General features: G+C 48.5%; 1 protein-coding gene and 1 long non-coding RNA gene across 3 annotated transcripts in view; both read right to left on the bottom strand.

Annotated features, from left to right (window-relative positions):
* Nucleotides 1-22,982, bottom strand: part of LOC140422254 (uncharacterized) — a 218,947-nt gene that overhangs the window by 21,958 nt on the left and 174,007 nt on the right. The window contains exon 1 of one of the 2 annotated variants that reach the window (XM_072507298.1): nucleotides 3,167-3,342. The exons of the other annotated variant lie outside the window; for it this stretch is intronic. The gene's annotated coding sequence lies outside the window, so the exon portion shown is untranslated. Of the gene's footprint in view, nucleotides 1-3,166; nucleotides 3,343-22,982 lie in introns of those variants that run through there. 2 annotated transcript variants of the gene reach the window in all.
* Nucleotides 8,269-21,202, bottom strand: LOC140420345 (uncharacterized). The gene is made up of 2 exons (XR_011946302.1): nucleotides 21,157-21,202; nucleotides 8,269-15,723 (listed from the first exon to the last, which is right to left on the bottom strand). It is a non-coding gene; the product is annotated as an uncharacterized lncRNA (long non-coding RNA).

The raw sequence follows: 22,982 nt of genomic DNA, 5'->3' as shown, positions 1-22,982 counted from the left end.
ATGTCTGGTAGACAAGCTTTGGGGCATCAGGAGGCATTTACTCGCCGTAGGATTCCCAGCCTTTGACCTGCCCTGGGAGCTACAGTATTAATATGGCTAGTCCAGTTCAGTTTCTGATCAATGGTAACCCCCAGGATGTTGATTGTGGGGGATTCACCGATGGAAATGCCACTGAATGTCAAGGGGTGGTGATTAGATCCTCTCTTGTAGGAGATGGTCAATGCCTGGCACTTGTGTAGCACAAATGTAACTTGCCACTTATTAGGCCAAGCCTGGTTATTGTCCAGGTCTTACTGAACTTGGACATGGAATGCTTCATTATCTGAGGAGTTGAGAATGGTGCTGAACATTGTGCAGTCATCCGCAAACATCACCACTTCTCACCTTACGATGGAAGGAAGATCATTGATTAAGCAGCTGAAGATGGTTCGGCTAAGGAAACTGTCCTGAGGAATTCCTGCAGTGATGTCCTGGAGCTGAGATGATTGACCTCCAATCACCACAACCATCTTCCTTTGTGCCAGGTATGACTCCAACTAGTGGAGAGTTATCCCCCGATTCCCATTGACTCCAGTTTAGCTAGGGCTCCTTGATGCCATACTCGGTCAAATGCTGCAATGATGTCAAGGGCAGTTACTCTCACCTCACTTCTGGCATTCAGCTCTTTCGTCCAAGTTTCAACTAAGGCTGAAAAGAGGTCAGGAGCTGAGTGACCCTGATGGAACCCAAACTGAGCGTCCAGAAGCAGGTTATTGCAGAATAAGTGCCGCTTAATAGCAACTTTGATGACTCCTTCCATCACTTTGCTGATGATGGACAGTGGACCTACAGAGAAGTAATTGGCTGAGTTGGATTTGCCCTGTTTACTGTCCCCTTAAATGTCAGTCATCTCCTGGGGAAACCAACCCTTTAATTGGATTGGATTTGTTTATTGTCACGTGTACCGAGGTACAGTGAAAAGTATTTTTCTGCAAGCAGCTCAACAGATCATTAAGTACATGAGAAGAAAAGGGAATAAAAGAAAATACATAATAGGGCAGCACAACATATACAATGTAACTACATAAGCACTGGCATCGGATGAAGCATACAGGGTGTAGTGTTAATGAAGTCAGTCCATAAGAGGGGCATTTAGGAGTCTGGTGACAGTGGGGAAGAAGCTGTTTTTGAGTCTATTCGTGCGTGTTCTTAGACTTCTGTATCTCCTGCCCGATGGAAGAAGTTGGAAGAGTGAGTAAGCCGGGTGGGAGGGATCTTTGATTATACTGCCCGCTTTCCCCAGGCAGCAGGAGGTGTAGATGGAGTCAATGGATGGGAGGCAGGTTCGTGTGATGGTCTGGGCGGTGTTCACGACTCTCTGAAGTTTCTTGCGGTCCTGGGCCGAGCAGTTGCCATACCAGGCTGTGATGCAGCCTGATAGGATGCTTTCTATGGTGCATCTGTAAAAGTTGGTAAGAGTCAATGTGGACATGCCGAATTTCCTTAGTTTCTTGAGGAAGTATAGGCGCTGTTGTGCTTTCTTGGTGGTAGCGTCGACGTGGGTGGACCAGGACAGATTTTTGGAGATGTGCACCCCTAAGAATTCGAAACTGCTAACCATCTCCACCTCGGCCCCGTTGATGCTGACAGGGGTGTGTACAGTACTTTGCTTCCTGAAGTCAATTACCAGCTCTTTAGTTTTGCTGGCATTGAGGGAGAGATTGTTGTCGCTACACCACTCCACTAGGTTATCTATCTCCCTCCTGTATTCGGACTCATCGTTATTCGAGATCCGGCCCACTATGGTCGTATCGTCAGCAAACTTGTCGATGGAGTTGGAACCAAGTTTTGCCACGCAGTCGTGTGTGTACAGGGAGTAGAGTAGGGGGCTAAATACGCAGCCTTGCGGGGCGCCGGTGTTGAGGACTATTGTGGAGGAGGTGTTGTTGTTCATTCTTACTGATTGTGGTCTGTTGGTCAGAAAATCGAGGATCCAGTTGCAGAGTGGGGAGCCAAGTCCTAGGTTTTGGAGCTTTGATATCAGCTTGGCTGGGATTATGGTGTTGAAGGCGGAGCTGTAGTCAATAAATAGGAGTCTAATGTAGGATTCCTTGTTTTCGAGATGCTCTAGGGATGAGTGTAGGGCCAGGGAAATGGTGTCTGATGTGGACCGGTTGCCGCGGTATGCGAATTGCAGTGGATCAAGGCGTTCTAGGAGTATGGAGGTGATGCACTTCATGATCAACCTCTCGAAGCACTTCATTACGACTGACGTCAGGGCCACTGGTCGGTAGTCATTGAGGCACGTTGTCTGGTTCTTCTTTGGTACCGGTATGATGGCGGTCTTCTTGAAGCAGGTGGGGACCTCGGAGTGGAGTAGGGACAGGTTAAAGATGCCCGTGAATACCTCTGCCAGCTGGTCCGCGCAGGCTCTAAGTGCACGACCAGGGATCCCGTCTGGGCCCATCGCATTCCGAGGGTTCACTTTCAGGAAGGCCAATCTGACTTTGGAAGCTGTGATGGTGGGTATGGGTGAATTATGGGCTGCTGGGGCACTCGCCAGCGGATTGTTGGTTACCTGCTCGAACCGAGCATAGAATGCATTGAGTTCATCGGGGACGGGTGCGCTGCTGCCAGAGATACTGTTCGGCTTCGCTTTGTAGCCCGTTATGTTGTTTAGTCCTTGCCACAACCGCCGAGAGTCTGTCTGTGACTCTAGCTTGGTTTGATATTCTCTCTTGGCATTCCGGATGGCTTTGCGGAGGCCGTACCTGGATTTCTTGTATAGGTCAGGGTCGTCTGCCTTGAACGCCTCAGATCTGTCCTTCAGTAGGGAGTCAATCTCGCGATTGAGCCATGGTTTCCGGTTGGGGAACGCACGTACTGCATTCTTTGGCATGCAGTCGTCCACACATTTGCTGATGAAGTCTGTGACGGTGGTGGTATACTCATTTAAGTTGTGAACATTAAGAAAGAGATCGTCCTTTTAGCCAGACAAATAAATGTGTCAAGTTGAGGGAGGAAAGGATGTCAATGTCTTTAAGAGAGAGAGACCTGGGCCAAGCTTTCCAGAGTCTGTACCCTCCCTGGATTCACCTCCTTTCCCTTCATTTGCTGCAAGTGACCAATTGAAGGTCAGAATGAGAAAAGAAATGGAAAGGCGGAGAAAAGAAAGTGTTTTACTCACAGATGTTGGAGACAGGGAAAAGTTTTAGTCTGTGTGAAGCTCAAGCTCATTCAGGGTTGGAGGAACAACAAACAGCTTTGCTCGGCAGAAACCTCCATGTCCAGCTTCCGCATTGAGACAATGGGGGAGCTCTGATTGGCGGAGAAACAGAGTCCTTCCGGTCCTCCAATCTTCCCATTGGGCACAAGTCAGCGGGGAAGTCAGAGATCGTGAGCTCACCCTGTACATGCGCAGATTCCCCTCTCCCTGAGACATGCGCAGTCCTGAGTTGGTGGGAGAGGCTTCTCGCTCTGGCCTCAGCTGTCAGCCGGTTGCCTGGAAACCATCTTGACGATGTGCTGAGGGAGGGAGAACAAAGGGTGAGGGCGGGGCTCCCGTGTCCTCGCGCCTGGCGGGTGCGCTCAAATGCAGTGACGTCACTGCGGATCGGATTTATTCCTATTGGCTGATTTAGAGGACGAGCTCCTTTGTGATGTCACAATGTGGAGGTTGGACAATGAGTTTTAGACTAAAACTTCCTTCTCTGGGCAACATCTGGGAGCAAATCAATGTCTCCCCTTTCATAAGGTCATAAGATATAGGAGCAGAATTAGGCCATTTGGCCCATCGAGTCTGCTCTACCATTCTATCATGGCTGTGCTCATCCTGGCTTTAATTCCACCGTACTGCCAGTTCCCCATTACCCTTCAATCCCTTACCAATTAAAAATCTGTCTTCCAAAATCTGGATTTAGCCCTTTATATAAATTGTGTGACATTCATGGAAGTTTGCCAACTGGAGCGTTATTCTCAGTTAAATTCAGCCCTCAGCTCCGTCGCTGCCTGTCATTGACATGAGCAATAGAGACAGAAAGGTGCCCGAGGCTCAAATGGGAAGTCAAACCTTGTGACTCGAAACCAACACCTCAACATTTGTCAGTCAAATCCATGTTATTTATACTGGGGTTTTTATTATTACATTTAGACACTGGAGGCAAAGGGTGGGGATTTTAACGGGTAACTTTCACTTTCTAACTTTGTATTGTCTACAGTGTCAGCCGTGGCTCAGTGAGCAGTTCTCTCACCTCTGAGTCAGAAGGCTGTAGGATCAAGTCCCAGTCCAGGGACCGAAGGACAAAAATCACATCCAACATTCCTCCTCGCAGCACTGAGGGAGTGCTGCACTGTCAGAACAGCCTTCTTTCAAATAAATGAAATGAAATGAAAATCACTTGTCACAAGTAGGCTTCAAATGAAGTTACTGTGAAAAACCCCTAGTTGCCACACATCCGGCGCCTGTTCGGGGAGGCTGGTACGGGAATTGAACCATGCTGCTGGCCTGCCTTGGTCTGCTTTCAAAGCCAGCGATTTAGCCCAGTGCTAAACCAGACCCTAATAATAAGATTCAAATAAGATTCTAAATGGAGGCCCTATCTGTCCCTATCAGGTGGATGTTAAAGATCCCACAGCGGAGAGGGAGAGGCTGGTGGGAGAGATACCTAGGGTAGACAGGAAGTACGCGGAGGCTCCCGAGGGGGGGGTTGTGAAAGGAGCGCCAGAGATTATAGACGGAGTTCGATTTGCTGACCACTGGGAAGGCGGAGGCACAGTTGAGGAAAGTGAAAGGGGCAGTTTACGAGTATGGGGAGAAAGCAAGTAGGATGCTGGTGCACCAACTTCGCAGGAGACTTGGGGCCAGGGAGATCGGGGGAGTGAGGGATAAGGAAGGTAATACGGTCTTGGGCCCAGAGAAGGTCAATGAAGTCTTTAAGGAGTTTTACTGTAAACTGTACGAGTCAGAACCCCCGAGGGGAGGGGAAGGGATGAAGCAATTTATGGATCGATTGAGGTTCCCAAGGGTGGACGAGGAGCGGGTGGAGGGACTGGGGGCCCCGATTGAGTTGGAGGAGATGGTTAAGGGCCTAGCAAGTATGCAGTTGGGCAAGGCCCCGGGTCTGGACGGCTTCCCTGTAGAATTTTATAAGAAATTCTCGGAGCTACTGAGCCCACTCCTGCTAAGAACCTTTAACGAGGCAAAGGAGAGAGGAACCCTCCCCCCGACGATGTCGCAGGCACTGATCTCGCTCATTTTGAAGAGGGGGAAGGATCCGCTTCAATGTGGGTCCTTCAAGCCGACATTCCTCCTGAATGTGGATGCCAAACTGCTAGCAAAGATTTTGGCTACCAGAATAGAGGACTGCATCCAGGAGTGATTGAGGAGGACCAGACGGGTTTCGTCAAGGGTAGGCAATTGAACACAAATGTGAGGAGGCTCCTGAATATTATTATGATGCCCTCAGAAGGAGGGGATGCAGAAGTAGTGGCTGCAATGGATGCAGAGAAAGCCGTTGACAGGGTGGAATGGGAGTACCTGTGGGAAGTGTTGGGTAGGTTTGTATTTGGTGAAGGGTTCATAGGGTGGGTCAAGCTACTGTATCACGCCTCCACAGCAAGTGTATCCACGAACCGGCTGAGGTCGGAGTATTTTAGACTGCATTGAGGGACGAGGCAGGGGTGCCCCCTATCCCCGCTACTGTTTGCCCTGACAATTGAGCCGTTGGCCATAATGCTGAGGACTTCAAGGAACTGGAGGGGGCTGGTCCGGAGGGGGAGGAGCATCGGGTTTCCTTCCACGCAGACGACCTGCTGTTGTATATTTCAGACCTGCCAGAGGGGACGGGGGAGATCATGCGGATCCTAAGGGACTTTGGGAGCTTCTCGGGATACAAGTTGAACGTGGGGAAAAGTGAGCTGTTTGTAATCCACGCTAGGGGTCAGGAGGAGAGACTGGGATAGCTCCCGCTCGAGATGGCGGAGGGAAGCTTTCGTTACCTAGGTATACAGGTGGCTAGGAACTGGGATGCATTGCGCAGGCTCAATCTAGCTCGGCTTGTTGTGCAGGTGGAGGGAGACTTTAAAAGGTGGGACATGCTCCCGCTTTCCCTGGCAGGAAGGGTGCAGACTGTGAAGATGACGCTTCTCCCCAGATTCCTGTTCGTTTTTCAGTGCCTCCCCATCTCCATCTCCAAATCCTTCTTCAAGCGGGTGAACAGGATTAGCACGGGATTTGTGTTGTCAAACAAGTTAAAAGACTGTTTTTGGGGCATAGCCGGGGTGGGGGGTTGGCACTGCCGAACTTCTGTGGCTACAATTGGGGTGCTAATGTGGCCATGATTAGGAAATTGGTAATGGAGGAGGAGACAGCGTGGGGGCGGGTAGAGGCGGCGTCATGCAAAGGCACCAGCCTAGGGGCACTAGGAACAGCACCACAGCTGCTCTCGCCGGCACGATACATCACGAGCCCGGTGGTGACAGCGGCGCTGAGGGTCTGGGGTCAGTGGAGAAGGCACAGGAAGGAGGAGGGGGCCTCAGTATGGACCCCGATACCGAACAACCATAAATTTGCTCCGGGCAAGATAGACCGGGGGGGGGGGTTCAAGGCTGTCATTGGGTATGCATTAGAAGGATGGGAGACCGGTTTATAGATGGGACTTTCCCTAGCTTGAAGGCGCTGGAGGAGAAGTTCAACCTACCCCCAGGAAATGCAAGTCCGTGACTTTCTCAAAAAGCAGGAGGGGGCATTTCCGTTGCTACCCCCTCGAAGGATACAGGACAGGGTGGTGTCTGGCATCTGGTTATCATAGATTTTATCATAGAATTTACAGTGCAGAAGGAGGCCATTCGGCCCATCGAGTCTGCACCGGCTCTTGGAAAGAGCACCCTACCCAAGGTCAACACCTCCACCCTATCCCCATAACCCAGTAACCCCACCCAACAATAAGGGCAATTTTGGACACGAAGGCCAATCCACCTAACCTGCACATCTTTGGACTGTGGGAGGAAATCGGAGCACCCGGAGGAAACCCACGCAGACACGGGGTGGATGTGCAGACTCCGCACAGACAGTGACCCAAGCCGGAATCGAACCTGTGGCCCTGGAGCTGTGAAGCAATTGTGCTATCCACAATGCTACCGTGCTGCCCTCATAGGAGCAGGAGTTGGCCATTCAGCCCATCGAGCCTGCTCCACATTCAACATGATCATGGCTGATCATCCACTTCAATGTCTTTTTCTCCACACTATCCCCATATCTTTTTGTGTTATTGGTATTTAGAAATCTGTCAGTCTCTGCTTTAAACACACTCAATGACTGAGCTCCCACAGCCCTCTGGGGTGGAGAATTCCAAAGATTCATAACCCTCTGAGTAAAGAAATGTCTCCTCCGAGACCGGTCCTAAGTGGCTTCCCCCTTATTTTGAAACTGTGCCCCTTGGTTCCAGTCTCCCCAGCCAGGGGAAACATCTCACCGACATCTCTCCTGCCTATTCCTTTAAGTATTTTATAAGTTTCAGTAAGATCACCTCTCATTCTTCAAAATTCTGGAGACTGGACACTGTTTCCGCAATCTCTCTTCATAGGACAGTCCCGCCATCCCCGGAACAAGTCTGGTGAATCTTCATTACCCTCCCTCTGTGGCAATAATACCTTTCCTAAGGTAAGGGGATTAAAACTGCACACAGTACTCCAGCTGTGGCCTCTCCAAGGTTCTATACTATTGAAGCAAGTCTTCACTACTCCCGTACTCAAATCCTCTTGTGATAAAGGCAAACATACCATTAGCCTTCCAAATAGCTTGATGCATCTGTATGTTAGCCTTCGGTGACTTATTGATAGGACGCCCGGGTCCATTCACACCCAGGTCCCTTTACCACAATACTATTCACGTTAACTGCACACGAAGCTCAGGTCGCACAGAGGGAGACCATTCAGCCGATCGTGCTAATGCCAGATCTGTGAAAGAGCCAACCAATTAATCCCACTGTCCAGAAATGTTCTTTTCTTTTCAAGGATCTGTCCAATTCCCTTTTGAAGAAAGAGTTGAATCTGTTTCTTGCAGCCTTTTCAGGTAATGCTCTCCTGATCACAACAACTTGCCTGTATTTTAAAAATAAATTATTCAGGATATTGTGTGTTTACATTTCCACTGAGAATTTCAGAGAATCAAAATATTGCTCAAAATTTAAGCTCAATCTTTGTCAATCTTTTTGATGAGGGGACCAAATGTAATATATCCCAAGTTTGAGGAAAATCTAAAAAAAATACTTCTCTATAGCATCACAGAAGTCCCAAAAGATTTTGATATATTGTTACGTGTACTGAGGTATAGTAAAAAAATATTGTTCTGCATACAGTGCAGGGAGATCGTTCCACAGATGAAAAACATAGGACATACAATAAATACACAATGTAAATATAGACATTGGGTGACGCTTAATGAGTGTAGTGCTAAGTGTAGTCATTGTTGTAATGTACAAAACTGTAGGTAGGACTGGGAAATCCATTCAATTTTATAATTCCATCACTTTTCCACCATATTCATGGTTTGAGTACCAAGATCAAGGAAGCTACTTTAAACTCTAACATGTAGCTTCCTTCTTGCACAGATTACATAACATTTCTTTGTTAATCACATATCGATTTCATATTAGAAGCCAGTCACAAAACAGTTGATTATTCAACAATGAACTTTGATTAAGTTATAATTCGCAAAACAATGTAATAGATAATATTGTAATGGCTGAATTGTTCTTTTATAAATTAAGATTGTTTCTAAATGTTTCTAAACTGCAGAGCTAGCAGAAATCATTTATACAAAGAAAGTATTTTGATAAATGGTAGGCTTTCATATTCTACCCAAATGTGGCTCAAGAATAAGCTTATTATTCAACCTGATCAAGATTAGTAAAAAAGAAAGCTATTGCCTTCCACAACCTGTCTTTTTAAACCAGTGTATCTTATATTAACCAAATGTATGAATTAGATTACTGTATTAATTAGCTACCAGCAGTAGCAGTAATACCTAGTGAGGCTTAATCAAACTGCAGCTAATGAATCCATCATGAATCAGTAGTTCTAGTGAAAGACTAAAAGTCTTTACATTTGCTGTAAAAATGTACAAGCTTAATTGCTGTGTATGTAAAAAATGCGAAATGAAGATAAATGTACTGGCAAGAGAGACCTTCAAACTCAGATTAGCCTCAACATTTGAAACTGTATGAATAAGGGATTGTATAGAATCAGATAAAGGGATAGTATGTAACAGTTCTATTGTATTCCTGTCTAAGATAATGAGAGAAGGTGGTGTCAGTAATTGGGGATCCAATTCAATTAATCTAGTGACCAAATTGACCAATTGCCATGTTACAACAGGCCCAACTCTGACGTGAGGTCATGGTCACTTTGGGGATAAAAGTAGAGGTTCCGAAGGACTTCCTTGCTGGCCAAGTACTGAAGATTCCCAAGGCCGAATTCCAAGAATATTACTGTCAAAGAAGGAGCCAGACTCCCAAGGCTGAATTCCACAAGAATTACTGTCAAAGAAGGAGCCAGAGAGGGTTATAGAATCATAGAATTTACAGTGCAGAAGGAGGCCATTCGGCCCATCGTGTCTGCACCGCCTCTTGGAAAGAGCACCCTACCCAAGGTCCACACATCCACCCTATCCCCATAACCCAGTAACCCCACCCAGCACTAAGGGCAATTTTGGACACTATGGGCAATTTAGCATGGCCAACACACCTAACCTGCACATCTTTGGACTGTGGGAGGAAACCGGAGCACTGGAGGAAACCCACGCACACACGGGGAGAATGTGTAGACTCCTCACAGACAGTGACCCACGCCGGGAATCGAACCTGGGACCCTGGAGCTGTGAAGCAATTGTTCTATCCACAATGCTACCGTGCTGCCCATATGTTCTGCAGACTGATCATCCGCCTGCCCGATGGGTGACCTGATGGAAAACTTTAAGATTATAAAGGGATTCAACAATCCAATTGGAATTTCAATAGAAACCTCTTTACTGAGCGAGTGGGGAGAATGTGGAACTCACTACCACAGCGTGTGGTTGAGGTGAACAGCATGAATATATTAAACGTAAAGTTAGATACACACGAGGGAGAAAATGTAGAAGGAGATGCTGGTGGGGGAGATGTAGTGGGGTGGGTGGAGGATCATGTGGAGCATAAATCCCGTAACAGCCTCCCCGAACAGGCGCTGGAATGTGGCGACTAGAGGCTTTTCACAGTAACTTCATTTGAAGCCTACTTGTGACAATAAGCAATTTTCTTTTCATTTCATTTCATTTCATAAATACTGATAGAGACCATGGCTAACCTCAGCCGGTCTGGGAATTTAATCTGTGCTGTTGGTGTCACTCAGCACAGACCAGACATCCAGCCAACTGAGCTAACCGATCTCTGTAAATCTGTAATAATTCCTTCAATATCTGTCTCCCTCCATACTATTTAATGTACTTTCCCAGTGCACCTCAGACAACTTGCACCTCGTACCCTGGTAGTTTTCTTCTGTGAGAAGCACCAAGAAAAATAAAACAAAAGAACCATGTAGCCACCATAGCCCATCTTCATGGCAATGTGGCATGATTTTGGGGGTTTCCAAACAGAAATGGTAATGAAACATCCTCTAACCCCCAAACCCCCTTTCACTCCTTCTGAAATGTGAAACCAGATATTCGCAAGAAGTCTCAGAGAGTATCAGCCCACTGGAGATGAAGTTGTGAGACCGGCCAGTCCAGCAGAAAGAAACCCCCAGACCATCCCCATTGACCAACAGAATGAATAAGATGCAGTCCTGGATGTAATTGAGAACAGAGATAAGAACAGCAGAATCCAATCCCTGTAATCAGTTGTAAACTTGTTGGTGTCTCAAAAAGTGCGATGAATTACAAAATCCCTTCACACATTGAGGGCAGGTGAATGGCCTCTCCCCAGTGTAAACTTCCTGTTGTGACTGCAGACGGCATAACCGAGTGAATCGCGCAAATGGACATAAACGAGTGGGAGATAATCGGGATTCTGGAGACATGGCTGCAGGATGACCAGGGATGGGAACTGAATATATTCAGTACTTAGGAAGGAGAGACAAAAAGGAAAAGGCAGTGGAGTGGCAGTGCTGGTTAAAGAGGAAATTAATGCAATAGTGAGGAAGGAATTAGCTCTGACAATGTGGAATCTGTATGGGGCAAAAAAATTAGTGGGCATCGTATTTATACCCCCAGACTGCAGTGGTGATGTTGGCATAAAACAGGAAACTAGGCTGATTGCAAAAGTTTCTATAGGTATGTGAAGAGAAAAAGATTGGTGAAGACAAATGTAGGTTCCTTACAGTCAGAAACAGGGGAATGTATAATAGGGGACAAAGAAATGGGTGAGCAAATAAATACATACTTTGGTTCTGTCTTCACAAATCAGATGCTAGAAATGTTGGGGAACGCAGGATTTAGTGAGAGGGAGGAACTGAAGGAGATCAATATTAGGAGAGAAATGGTGTTGGGGAAATTGATGGGATTGAAGGCTGATAAATCCTCAGGGCCTGATAATCTGTATCCCAAAGTACTTAAAAGAAGTGGCTCTAGAAATAGTGGATGCATTGGTGGTCATCATCCAGGATTCTATAGACTCTGGAACAATTCCTGCAGATTGGAGGGTGTCTTATGTAACTCCACTATTTAAAAAGGGAGATAGAGAGAAAACAGGAAATTATAGACCAGTAAGCCTGACATCGGCAGTGGGGAAAATTCTAAACTCTATTATCATAGAATTTACAGCAAAGCACTTAGAAACCAGTGTCAGGATCGGACAGAGTCAACGTGGATTTATGAAAGGAAAATCATGCTTGACAAATCTACTGGAATTCTTCGCAGATGTAACTAGCAGAGTTGATGAGGGGGAGCCAGTGGATGTGGTATATTTGGACTTTCAGATGGCTTTTGACCAAAGTCCTGCAGAAGATATTAGTGTGTAAAATTGAAGCACATAGGATTCGGAGCAGTATATTGAGATGGATAGAAAACTGGTTGGCAGGCAAGAAACAAAGAGTAGGAATTAATGGTCTTTTTTAAATTGGCAGGCAGTGACTAGTGGGGTACCGCAGGGATCGATGCTAGGACCCCAGATATTCACAAGATATATTAATGATTTTTAAAAAAATGTAAAGTACCCAATTCCTTTTTTCCAATTAAGGGGCAATTTAGCGTGGCCAATTCACCTACCCTGCACAACATTGGGTTATAGGGGTGAGACCCACGGAGACACAGGGAGAGCTTGTCTCCACACAGACAGTGACCCGGGGCAGGATTGAACACTAGTCCTCAGCACAGTGAGGCAGCAGTGCTAACCATTGTGTCACCCCATATATTAACGATTTAGATGAGGGAACAAAATGCAATATCTCCAAATTTGCAGATGACAGCACGTTGCCCGGGGAGGGAGAGAGGGGGGGGGGGGGGGGGGGGGGGGCTGTGAGGGGGATGCAGAGATCCTCCAGTGTGATTTGGACAAGTTGAGTGAGTAAGAAAATGAATGGCAGATGCAGTATAATCTGTAGCGATGCAAGGTTATCCTTGATAATTATCTAAATGGCCATAGATTAGGAGAGGGGAATGTGCAAAGAGACCTGGGTATCCTCGGACACCAGTCACTGAAGGAAAGCATACAGGTACAGCAGGCAGTAAAGAGGGCAAATGGTATACTAGTCTTCATTGTGAGCAGATTTGAGTACAGGAGCAGGGCTATCTTGCTGCAATTATACTCAAGAGAATTATTCTCAGAGGTAGGATCGATTCACATTTGGAAGTGAATGGTCTTATCAGCGACAGACAGCATAGTTTTGTACGAGGGAGGTCATGTCTCACTAATTTGATTGAATTTTTGAAGAGGTGACATAAATGATTGATGAGGGAAGGCCTGTGGATGTTGTCTACATGGACTTTAGTAAAGCATTTGATAAGGTCCCTCCTGGCAGGTTGGTGCAAAAGATTAGATCACATGGGGTCAGGGGTGAACTAGCTGGATGGATCCAGAATTGGCTTAGCCACAAAAGACAGAGGGTAGCAGAGGAAGGGTGTTTTTCCAAATGGAGGTCTGTCACGAGTGGTGTTCCGCAGGGATCAGTTCTGGGACTGCTGCTCTTTGTAATATATATATATATATAAATGATTTAGAAGAAAACAAAGCGGGTCTGATTAGCAAGTTTGCGGATGATACTAAGATTGCAGGAGTCGCGGACAGTGATGAAGATTGTCAGAGAATACAACAGGATATAGATATGTTGCAAAATTGGGCAGAGAAATGGCAGATGGAATTTAACCTGGACAAATGCGAGGTGATGCATTTTGGTAGATCCAATTCAGGTGGGAGCTATAAAATAAATGGCAGAACCATCAGGAGCATAGAGACAGAGAGAGATCTGGGCGTGTAGGTCGACAGATCCTTAAAAGTGGCAGCACAGGTGGAAATGGTGGTGAAGAAAGCATATGGCATGCTTGCCTTCATAGGACGAGTATAAAAGTTCAAATATTATGTGACAATTATATAGAATGTTGGTTAGGCCACATTTGGAATACTGTGTCCCATTCTGGTCACCGCACTACCAGAAGGACGTGGAGGCTTTGGAGAGAGTACAGAAAAGGTTTACCAGGATGTTGCCTGGTATGGAGGGTATTAGCTATGAGGAGAGATTGAATAAACTGGGATTGTTCTCCCTAGAGAGACGGAGGCTGAGGGGGTGACCTGATAGAAGTTTATAAAATTATTAGGGGTAGAGATAGGGTGAACAGTTCGAGGGTTTTTCCCAGGGCGGAAATGACAATTACAAGGGGGCACAAGTTGAAGGTGAGGGGGGAAGGTTTCAGTGGAGATGTGTGGGGGTAGGTTTTATACACAGTGGGTGGTGGTGGCCTGGAATGCACTGCCAAGTGAGGTGGTTGAGGCAGATACGTTAGTGACCTTTAAGACTTATCTGGATGGCACATGAACAGACGGGGTATAGGACACAGGCAGTTGGTCGAGATAGGACACGTGACCGGTACAGGCTTGGAGGGCCGAAGGGCCTGTTCCTGTGCTGTATTGTTCTTTATTCTATACAGGGCCTTGACGAAATCGTACCTGGAATATTGTGAGCAGTTTTGGTCTCCTTATCTGAGGAAGGATGTTCTTGCTCTAGAGGAAGTGCAGAGATTACCAGACTGATTCCTGGGATGGTAGGACTGATGTATGAGAGATTGAATCAGTTAGGATTGTATTCGCTGGATTTCAGAAGAATGGGGGATCTCATAGAATCCTGTAATATTCTAACAGGACTTGACAGGGTAGGTGTAGGAAAGACTTTCCCGATGGTGGGAGTGCACAGAACCAGAGGTCGCTGTCTGAGGATACAGGATCGACCATTTACACAGGTGAGGAGAAATTTCTTCAACCAGAGTGGGGAGCCTGTGGAATTTGTTACCACAGGAAATAGTTGAGGCAAATACATTGTATGTTTTCAAGAAGCGGTTAGATATAGCACTTAGGGCAAAGGGATCAAAGGATATGGAGGGGAAAGCGGGATTAAGCTATGGAGTTGGATAAGCCATGATCATAATGAATGGCAGAGCAGGCGCGAAGGGCCAAATGATCTCTTCCTTCTCTTATTTTCTATGTTTCTATGTAATCCCTTCCCGCACTAAGAGCAGGTGAATGGCCTCTCCCCAGTGTGAACTCGCTGGTGTGTTTGCAGGGTGGCTAACTGTGTGAATCCCTTCCCACAGAGGGAGCAGGTGAATGGCTTCTCCCCAGTGTGAACTCGCTGATGTCTCTGCAGGATGGATGAATCAATAAATCCCTTCCCACACTGAGAGCAGGTGAATGGCTTCTCTCCAGTGTGAACTCGCTGGTGTGACTGCAGGCTGGATAAATCGTTGAATCTCTCCCCACACTGAGAGCAGGTGAGTGGCTTTTCCCCAGTGTGAACTCGCTGATGGCTCTGCAGACAGGCTAACCGAGTGAATCCCTTCCCACACTGAGAGCAGGTGAATGGCTTTTCCCCAGTGTGAACTCGCAGGTGTCTCTTCAGGATGGATAACTGTGTGAATCCATTCCCACAGACGGAGCAGGTGAACGGCCTCTCCCCAGTGTGAATTCGCTGATGTTGCCGCACGGCGGATGAATGAATAAATCCCTTCCCACATTTAGAGCAGGTGAATGGCCTCTCCCCAGTGTGAACTCGCTGATGTACCTTCAGGTGAGATAACTGAGTGAATCCCTTCTCACACTGAGAGCAGGTGAATGGCCTCTCCCCAGTGTGACTACGTCTATGAGCCTCCAGCAGAGATGGGGCTCTGAATCGTTTCCCACAGTCCCCACATTTCCACGGTTTTTCCATGTTTTGTGTCTCATCGTGTCTCTCCAGGTTGGACAATCAGCAGAATCCTTGTCTTTACACAGAACATGTGTACTGTCTCTCCACACTGTGAATGGTGTGATGTTTTTTCACGCTGTGTAACTGGTTTAAGTTCTTTCCACAGTCAGTACACTGGAACACTCTCACTCAGGTGTGTGTTGTGTGGGTCTCGGTGTTTTTCCAGTCACACTCACGTTTAAAATCTTTTGAAGCCGACAGATCGGACAAACATTTCTCCTTCTTGCCGATGATATTCAGATCAGAAGGAATCGAGTGCGTTTGTCACATCGAGACGTGATGTTTGAGATTTCTGTCTGTACTTCCTCCTCTTCCAATATCCTTTAAAAACAATTTACAAAAGTCATCATTGTTATTACAGGATAGAAATTCAGAACAGACAATTCTAGTTCCTATGGAACATTATTTTCTCTCTCATTCTCCAAAAGCTGTAAATATCCATCGCGCACAATCTCCCTCCATTCTCACTCTGCTGAATGTAATATTCACCCTCCCAATTCTCCTGAAGGTGCTGGTTCATGTTGATTGACAAATCCAAGCTCGGTTCACTGCTTCCTGACCAGGACACAGCGATTAGAATAGGAGCAAGACTAGGCCATGAAAATGAAATGAAAATCGCTTATTGTCACAAGTAGGCTTCAAATGAAGTTACTGTGAAAAGCCCCTAGTCGCCACATTCCGGTGCCTGTTCGGGGAGGCTGTTACGGGAATTGAACCGTGCTGCTGGCCTGTCTTGGTCTGCTTTCAAAGCCAGCGATTTAGCCTTGTGCTAAACAGCCCCATTCGGCCCACCGAGTCTGCTCAACCATTCAATGCACTCCTTGGCCGATCTACATCAGCTCCATTTTCCCACACGATCCCATATCCCTCGATATCTAGAAACCTATCAATATTTGTCTTGAACATACCTGATGACTGAGGCTCCACATTCCTCTGGGAAAAGAATTTCAAAGCTTCACCACATCCTCGAGTGAAGAGATCCCTCCTCATCAGCTTTCTCTCTATTTTCCTACCTGTTCCCCATAACCCTTAACTCCATTGTCAATAAAATATCTGTCAAACTTGTGTTTCAGTATATTCGATGACCCCCAGATAAAACTGGTCCCTGTGGAAGAGAAATCCAGAGACTAACAACCCTCTGAGGGAAGAGATGACTGGAAATCTATAACGTAGCTACAGTCTTATATTACAAGAGGAGAAATAATAATAAATTTACTTTACTACAGAACAGTAAATAATATATCTAACCAATACCATGTAACAACACTGGACATATCTCTGTCCATTATTAATTTCTTTTTAATAAACAATTTTAATGAGGTATTTTTAGCATAATAAACAACAATAGTATAAAACAGTGTACAAAGAACAATAAACATAGGGGTACAATCACCACATCACATCCCACCAAGACCTCCCTAACTAACCTCCTATTCTACGCTACCCTAACCCCCCCCACCCCGCTGACGATTAATTCTCTGCCAAGAAGTCGGTGAATGGTTGCCAACTCCGGGCGAACCCGAGCAGCGACCCTCTCAAAGCAAACTTCATTTTCTCCAAGCCGAGAAAGCTCGCCATGTCCGAAAGCCAGGTCTCCGACTTCGGGGGCTTTGAGTCTCTCCAGGCTAGCAGTATCCGTCTCCAGGCTACCAGGGAAGCAAAGGCCAAAACGTCGGCCTCTTTCTCCTGGACTCCCGGGTCCTCCGAGACCCCAAAAATTGCCACCTCTGGTCTCATCACCACCCTGCTTTTCAAAACTCCGCAAACCCCTGCCAAAATCCCCTGAGTTTTGGAAACGACCAGAACATGTGGGCATGGTTCTCTGGTCCTCCTGCACATTTTGCGCACCTGTCCTCTATCCCAAAGAATCTACTCATCCGGGCCACTGTCATGTGGGCCCGGTCAACAACCTTGAATTGAATCAGACCAAGCCTGGCGCACGGTACGGTCGCTTTGACCCTGCTCAGCGCGTCCGTCCACAGGCCCTCCTCTATCTCTTCCCCCCCCTCCCCAAGCTCCTCCTCCACATATGCTTCAGCTCCTCTGTCTGAATCTCCTTTGCCCCCATGAGTTCTTTGTAGATGTCAGAAACGCTTCCCTCCCCCACCCATCCTCTAGAAACTACCCTGTCCTGGATCTCCCTTAGTGGCAGGAGTGGGAAGGATGATACCTGCCTATGCAGAAAATCGCGCACCTGTAAATATCTAAAATCATTCCCCCCTCGCCAAACCGAACTTCTCCTCCAGCGCCCACAAGCTAGGAAAGCTCCCTTCTAAAAACAGGTCCCTCATCCTCTCAATTCCCGTCCTCCTCCATATTCAGAACCCCCCAATCCAAGCTCCTTGGGGCAAACCGGTGATTGTCGCATATTGGGGACCAGACCGATGCCCCCATTGCTACCACATGCCTCCTCCGCTGACCCCAGAGCCGCCACCACTACAGGGCTGGTGGAGTACCGTGATGACGGGAACGGCAGATACGGCGTTACCAACGCCCCCAGACTGGTGCCCCTACACAACGCTGCCTCCATCCGCTCCCAGACCGACCCCACCCCCCACCATCCATTTCCTTATCATGGCTATGTTGGCCACCCAATAATAATTGCTAACATTCAGCAGCGCAAGTCCACCTTTCCCCCGGTTCCTCTCAAGCATCACCTTCTTCACTCGCAGGGACTTACCCGCCCACACAAAGCCCAGGATAATTTTATTAACCCTCAGGGCAGCACGGTGGCGCAGTGGTAGCACTGCAGTCTCACGGTGCCAAGGTCCCAGCTCTGAGTCACTGTCCATGTGGAGTTTGCACATTCTCCCCGTGTTTGTGTGGGTTTTTGTCCTCATGAAAAAGGAACGCGGAATGAACATGGGGCGACACTGAAACACAAACAAAAATCTCGGGAGGACTGTCATTTTAACCGTCTGCACTCTCCCAGCTAACGGCAATGGGAGCGCATTCCACCTCCGAAACTCGCCCTTTATTTGTTCAACCAACCGGGACAGGTTCAACTTGTGTAACCGGCCCCAGGCCCGAGCCACTTGTATCCCTAGATACCTGAAGCTGTTCCCAACCAACCTAAACGGCAACTCCCTTAGCCGATCCTCCTGACCCCCTCGCCTGGACTACGAACATCTCACGCTTTGCTATGTTCAATTTATACCCCGAAAACCGGCCAAATTCCCCCAAGATCTCCACGATTTTGCCCATCCCTGCCACCAGATCTGAAACGTATAGGAGCAGGTCGCCTGCGTACAACGAGACTCTATGTTTCACCCCCCCCCCCCCCCCGAACCAGCCCCTTGAAGCCCTCAGAGCAATTGCCAGCGGCTCTATAGCTAACGCAAACAGCAGTGGGGAGAGGGGGCACCCTGTCTTGTCCCCCGGTAGTCTAAAGTAGTCAGAAGTTGTCCTATTCGTTCTCACACTAGCCTCCAGGGCCTGATACAACAGCCTAACCCAGTCAATAAAGACCTTCCCGAACCCAAAACGTCCCAGCACCTCCCATAAATAATCCCACTCCACTGGTCGAACGCCTTTTCCGCATCCATCGCCACAACTACTTCAACCTCCCTTCTTTCCGGGTGCATCATGATCACATTGAGCAGCCTTCTTATATACGCCACCAGCTACCTGCCCTTAACAAACCCGGTTTGGTCCTCCATAATAACAGTCCATTATTAATTTAATTGCCATGAAATGTCAGCCTTCGCCTGGGGAACCCACCCCTTTAATTGTGAACATTAGGAAAGAGGCAAACCTTTTTTGAAATAAATTTAGACTACCCAATTCTTTTTTCCCCCCGATTAAGGAGTAATTTTAGCGTGGCCAATTCACCTACCTGCACATCTTTTTGGTTTGTGGGAGCCAGACCCATGCAGACACGGGGAGAATGTACAAACTCCATACTGACAATGACCCGGGGCCGGGATCAAACCTGGGTCCTCGGCTAACCACTGACCCGGCCCCTAGTGATGACTTTTGTAAACTCCTTTTACTGGATATTACAAGGGGAGGATTTACAGATGGAAACTCAAATCAAACTTCACATCAAGATTCAACAGAGTCACTCCATTCATCAGGACCTGGATATCATTGGCCTTTGAATGTGGAAGAAGAAACGTTTGTCTGTTGGAAAACGTTTTCAAGATCAGTGTGACTGAAAAAAACCCCGATACACACACGACTCGAGTGAGAGTGTTCCAATGAACTGACTATGGAAAGAGCTTTTAACCAGTTACACAGTCTGAAAAAACATCACACTATTCAGAGCGGGGAGACCGTACACATGCTCTCTATGGGGACAAGACTTCAACAGATCATCAAACGTGGAAAGCAACAAGGACACCAGCAGCAAGCTGAAACCATGGAAATATGGGGACTGTGGGAAGGGATTCAGATCCCCATGTGAGCTGGAGACTGATCACCATAATCATACTGGCGACAGACCATTTACCTGTCTGGAGTGTGGGAAGGGATTCACCCAGTTATTCCAGTGAGGATTTATCCTCGAGGTGGGCAATATAATCGTTCTTTTTGTTCTGAGAGGGGTTCCCCGCCAGAAGTGAGCTGGTGAATGAGAGCGAGATGGGGGCTGCAGTTGTTGAACCAGTTTTGGCTAGAGATCAATTGATTCTTGGAGGAGACTTCAATTGTGTTCTGGATCCTAAATGGACTGGTCCAAGCCCATTCAACCTCTACAATATCACAGAAAAAGGAATGAAACCAGACCGACCATCTGACATTGACCCACGCACCAGAAATGACAATGGCAAACCCGGCAAAAGATTTTTTTAAACTTCCCATCAGCAGACTGTAAAAGGATTAGGGGACACAGATTTAAGATTGTGAACAAGATCTACAGGGGAGATAGGAGGTAGTCATTTTATCCAGATCTGGAACTCAATGCTTACACACAAAAGTTGATAATCTCCAGGTCCTGATAACTCAAACAGTGGTGTCAGAATTTCATGTGAGGATTGGTTGTGAGTTTCCTGTCTGCGAATCCCTTTCTAATCACCCGTGAAAGAAGTTTACAAAGGCATCACTGTCAGTCCAGAAATGTAATTCAGGAAAGATAAATATTTCTCCTGGTTTGAATTTGCTGTGTGTAAATCCTCCCCTACTAATCCCCTGTAAAAGGAGTTTCCAAAATTAATCACTGTCAGTCCAGGAAAGAAATCCACTACATTCTGCCCTCTTGCTCCCCGGTCCACAATGACCACTCATGCGCCCCTCTGCACACTGACCCGCGTTGTCATCAGCAGTCCCCTGATTTGAGGGTGATGTTGACTCAGGGTTACGAGTTTCTGCCCTGGGTCTTCATGTGACGGAACAGAGCCGCAGAGCTTTGGACACATGGGTCAGGATGTCCAATGAGGCAGTGAAATCCGGAGAGCAGGATTTGCTTCCTTTTCTTTAAATCTCTGCCACCGCTTTGCATCATCACTAAGACATTGGGACTCAAAGACTAATCCAGTTTGATGAACAAGTTGTCTCCATTCTGAACAATGGGGAACAAGCTCCTCCCACTCATTGAAACATCGCCGCGACGAAGACGGCAAATGCGCATGCGCCCTGATGCACACCCAAGAAAGATGGCGGCCGTTAACGCGAGCCGAAATGAGTTGCAATTCTGTTCGATACAAACTGCGTCCAGAAAACTTTTTTCCGCGTTTTTCGGCTCACAACAGCTTTATACAACGTTTCCGCCCACCTCCGCGATCTCTCGCTCCCTCCATATGGTTAATCGCCTCTTACCAATTTCCGATCTGAAAATGACATCCTTCTGCATCTCCATTACCCACACTGCGCATGCTTCAATCACAGCCTGGCCCCGCCCCTCATTCACTCCGATTGGTTGGAGGACCAGCCGCTCTCACTTGGTCCTCTTGTCCCGCTTCCTCTTCCTATTGGTCGGGAGCCGCCGTCAATCACCCGGACATTGTGACAGTTAACAGATGGTGAGAGCGGCCGCAGGTTCACGCTGACTGTTCCAGTCTCTGCCTCCTCCCCAATCCTGCTGCCCCACCCTCTGTCCTCCCACCCCTGTGCCTGAGGTGGGAGTGGGACCAGCTGGGACTGTTGTGAAGACCAAGGGCTTTGCTTTGGGCCCCACAGGGCTGAAGAGCGCCGTCCGCCTGCCTTTCACCACCTGTGGCGGGTGTGGGGCAGCCTGGGACATTGTTTTAGGCCCCTCCAGGGCTGAAGAACGCTGCCCCGCTCTGCTGTTGCCCTGCAGCACCTTCCCTTGTGGCACCTGCTGTTGTGGTGCCACGTCCATCCCCCACCCATACCCTAGTACCCTGGTCTTAGATACACGGCCGGACCGTACCAGGGGTGGGCATGGCCAATACCCCAGGGGCACCCTCCACTCTGCCGGGGGCAGGGCGGCCAAGAACCTATGCAGGGAAGGGAGCCCCCTCGACCATCCGCAACCTCCTTGCCTTTCTGCCTACTAACATGGCAACTGAGGGTCAAATGTTGTGCCCAACCCCACCATGACCATTGAGGCACTCGTGCGATGGCCGGGGTCTGCGGCCCCTCGGCCATCGTAACCGCCTCCAGGATGTACGGCAAGGTTGTGTTTTTCCTGCGGGCCGAGCAGGTGGACCACCATGTCCTGGAAAGGGGGCTCATGGTGGGCGGGACACACGTGGTGGTGGACCCGCTGGAGGCCACCGCCGAACATGTAGTTCTTTCAAACGTCCCGCCCGACCTCTCCCATCTCAACCTACTGGGGGAGGTCAGGTCCGGGGTGGCGCCGCTGACACTCGGCCTGAGGGATCTCACCCTCTGCCACGTATGCCCCTTCCGGCATCAGGTTTTTGTCTGCTTGACCCGGGAGGAGGTCACGGAGGGAGGTTTCGTGGTCTCCCACCAAGGGGAGAACCATAAAGTGTTCTGGTCTGCGGATGGCATGCGGTGCCATGCCTGCAGAGGGCTGGGGCATATTCGCCGGAACTGCCCCACCCTAACGGCCCCACCAACTCCAGGGTGGCCGCAGCTGGCACTGCCCCCATCTCCTCTATCACCTCTTTGTATGCCCAACAGCCGGCCCCTGACAACACCGCGACTGCTGGGTGGGGGCAGAGGCAGCCTAAAAAGGCCAAACGGAAGACGGCACGGCGGTCGGACTGGGCCCATCCACAACTTGGACCCATCACGGGTACTGACCCCGTGCCCATCCCAACCAACTTGGAGGCCGCAGCCTCACCTCGGGACACCGCAGCCGCTTCACAACAACCTGAGGTGCATGGAGAGATCACCACACGGGCTCCGGAGGGCGGTGGGGACCCTGTGTACTGCCCTGAGCTGGAGGCTGTTCCAGCCTCACCACAGCCCCGCAGCAAGGTGAGCCTGCCCCCTGCAAGCGCCGCCTGCCTTGGCTGGAGGAGCTGGTGGATCTCGCTACGCCCTCCCCGGGCGAGCGGTGTTGGGTATCGCCTGCGTTTACTCCCATCACACTGACGCCCAGCCCCATTAAAAAGAAGGTCAAGGTGGCCTCCAAGGCCACCGAGGTGCCCGTTCTGCCGTCGTCCCCCGAACAGGGGGGCCGGACGGAGATGTGACCCGCGAGGGCTCAT

This window comes from Scyliorhinus torazame, chromosome 5 (genome assembly GCF_047496885.1).
Source record: "Scyliorhinus torazame isolate Kashiwa2021f chromosome 5, sScyTor2.1, whole genome shotgun sequence".
NCBI lineage: Eukaryota > Metazoa > Chordata > Chondrichthyes > Carcharhiniformes > Scyliorhinidae > Scyliorhinus > Scyliorhinus torazame.
This window is presented reverse-complemented; position numbering and strand designations above follow the sequence as displayed.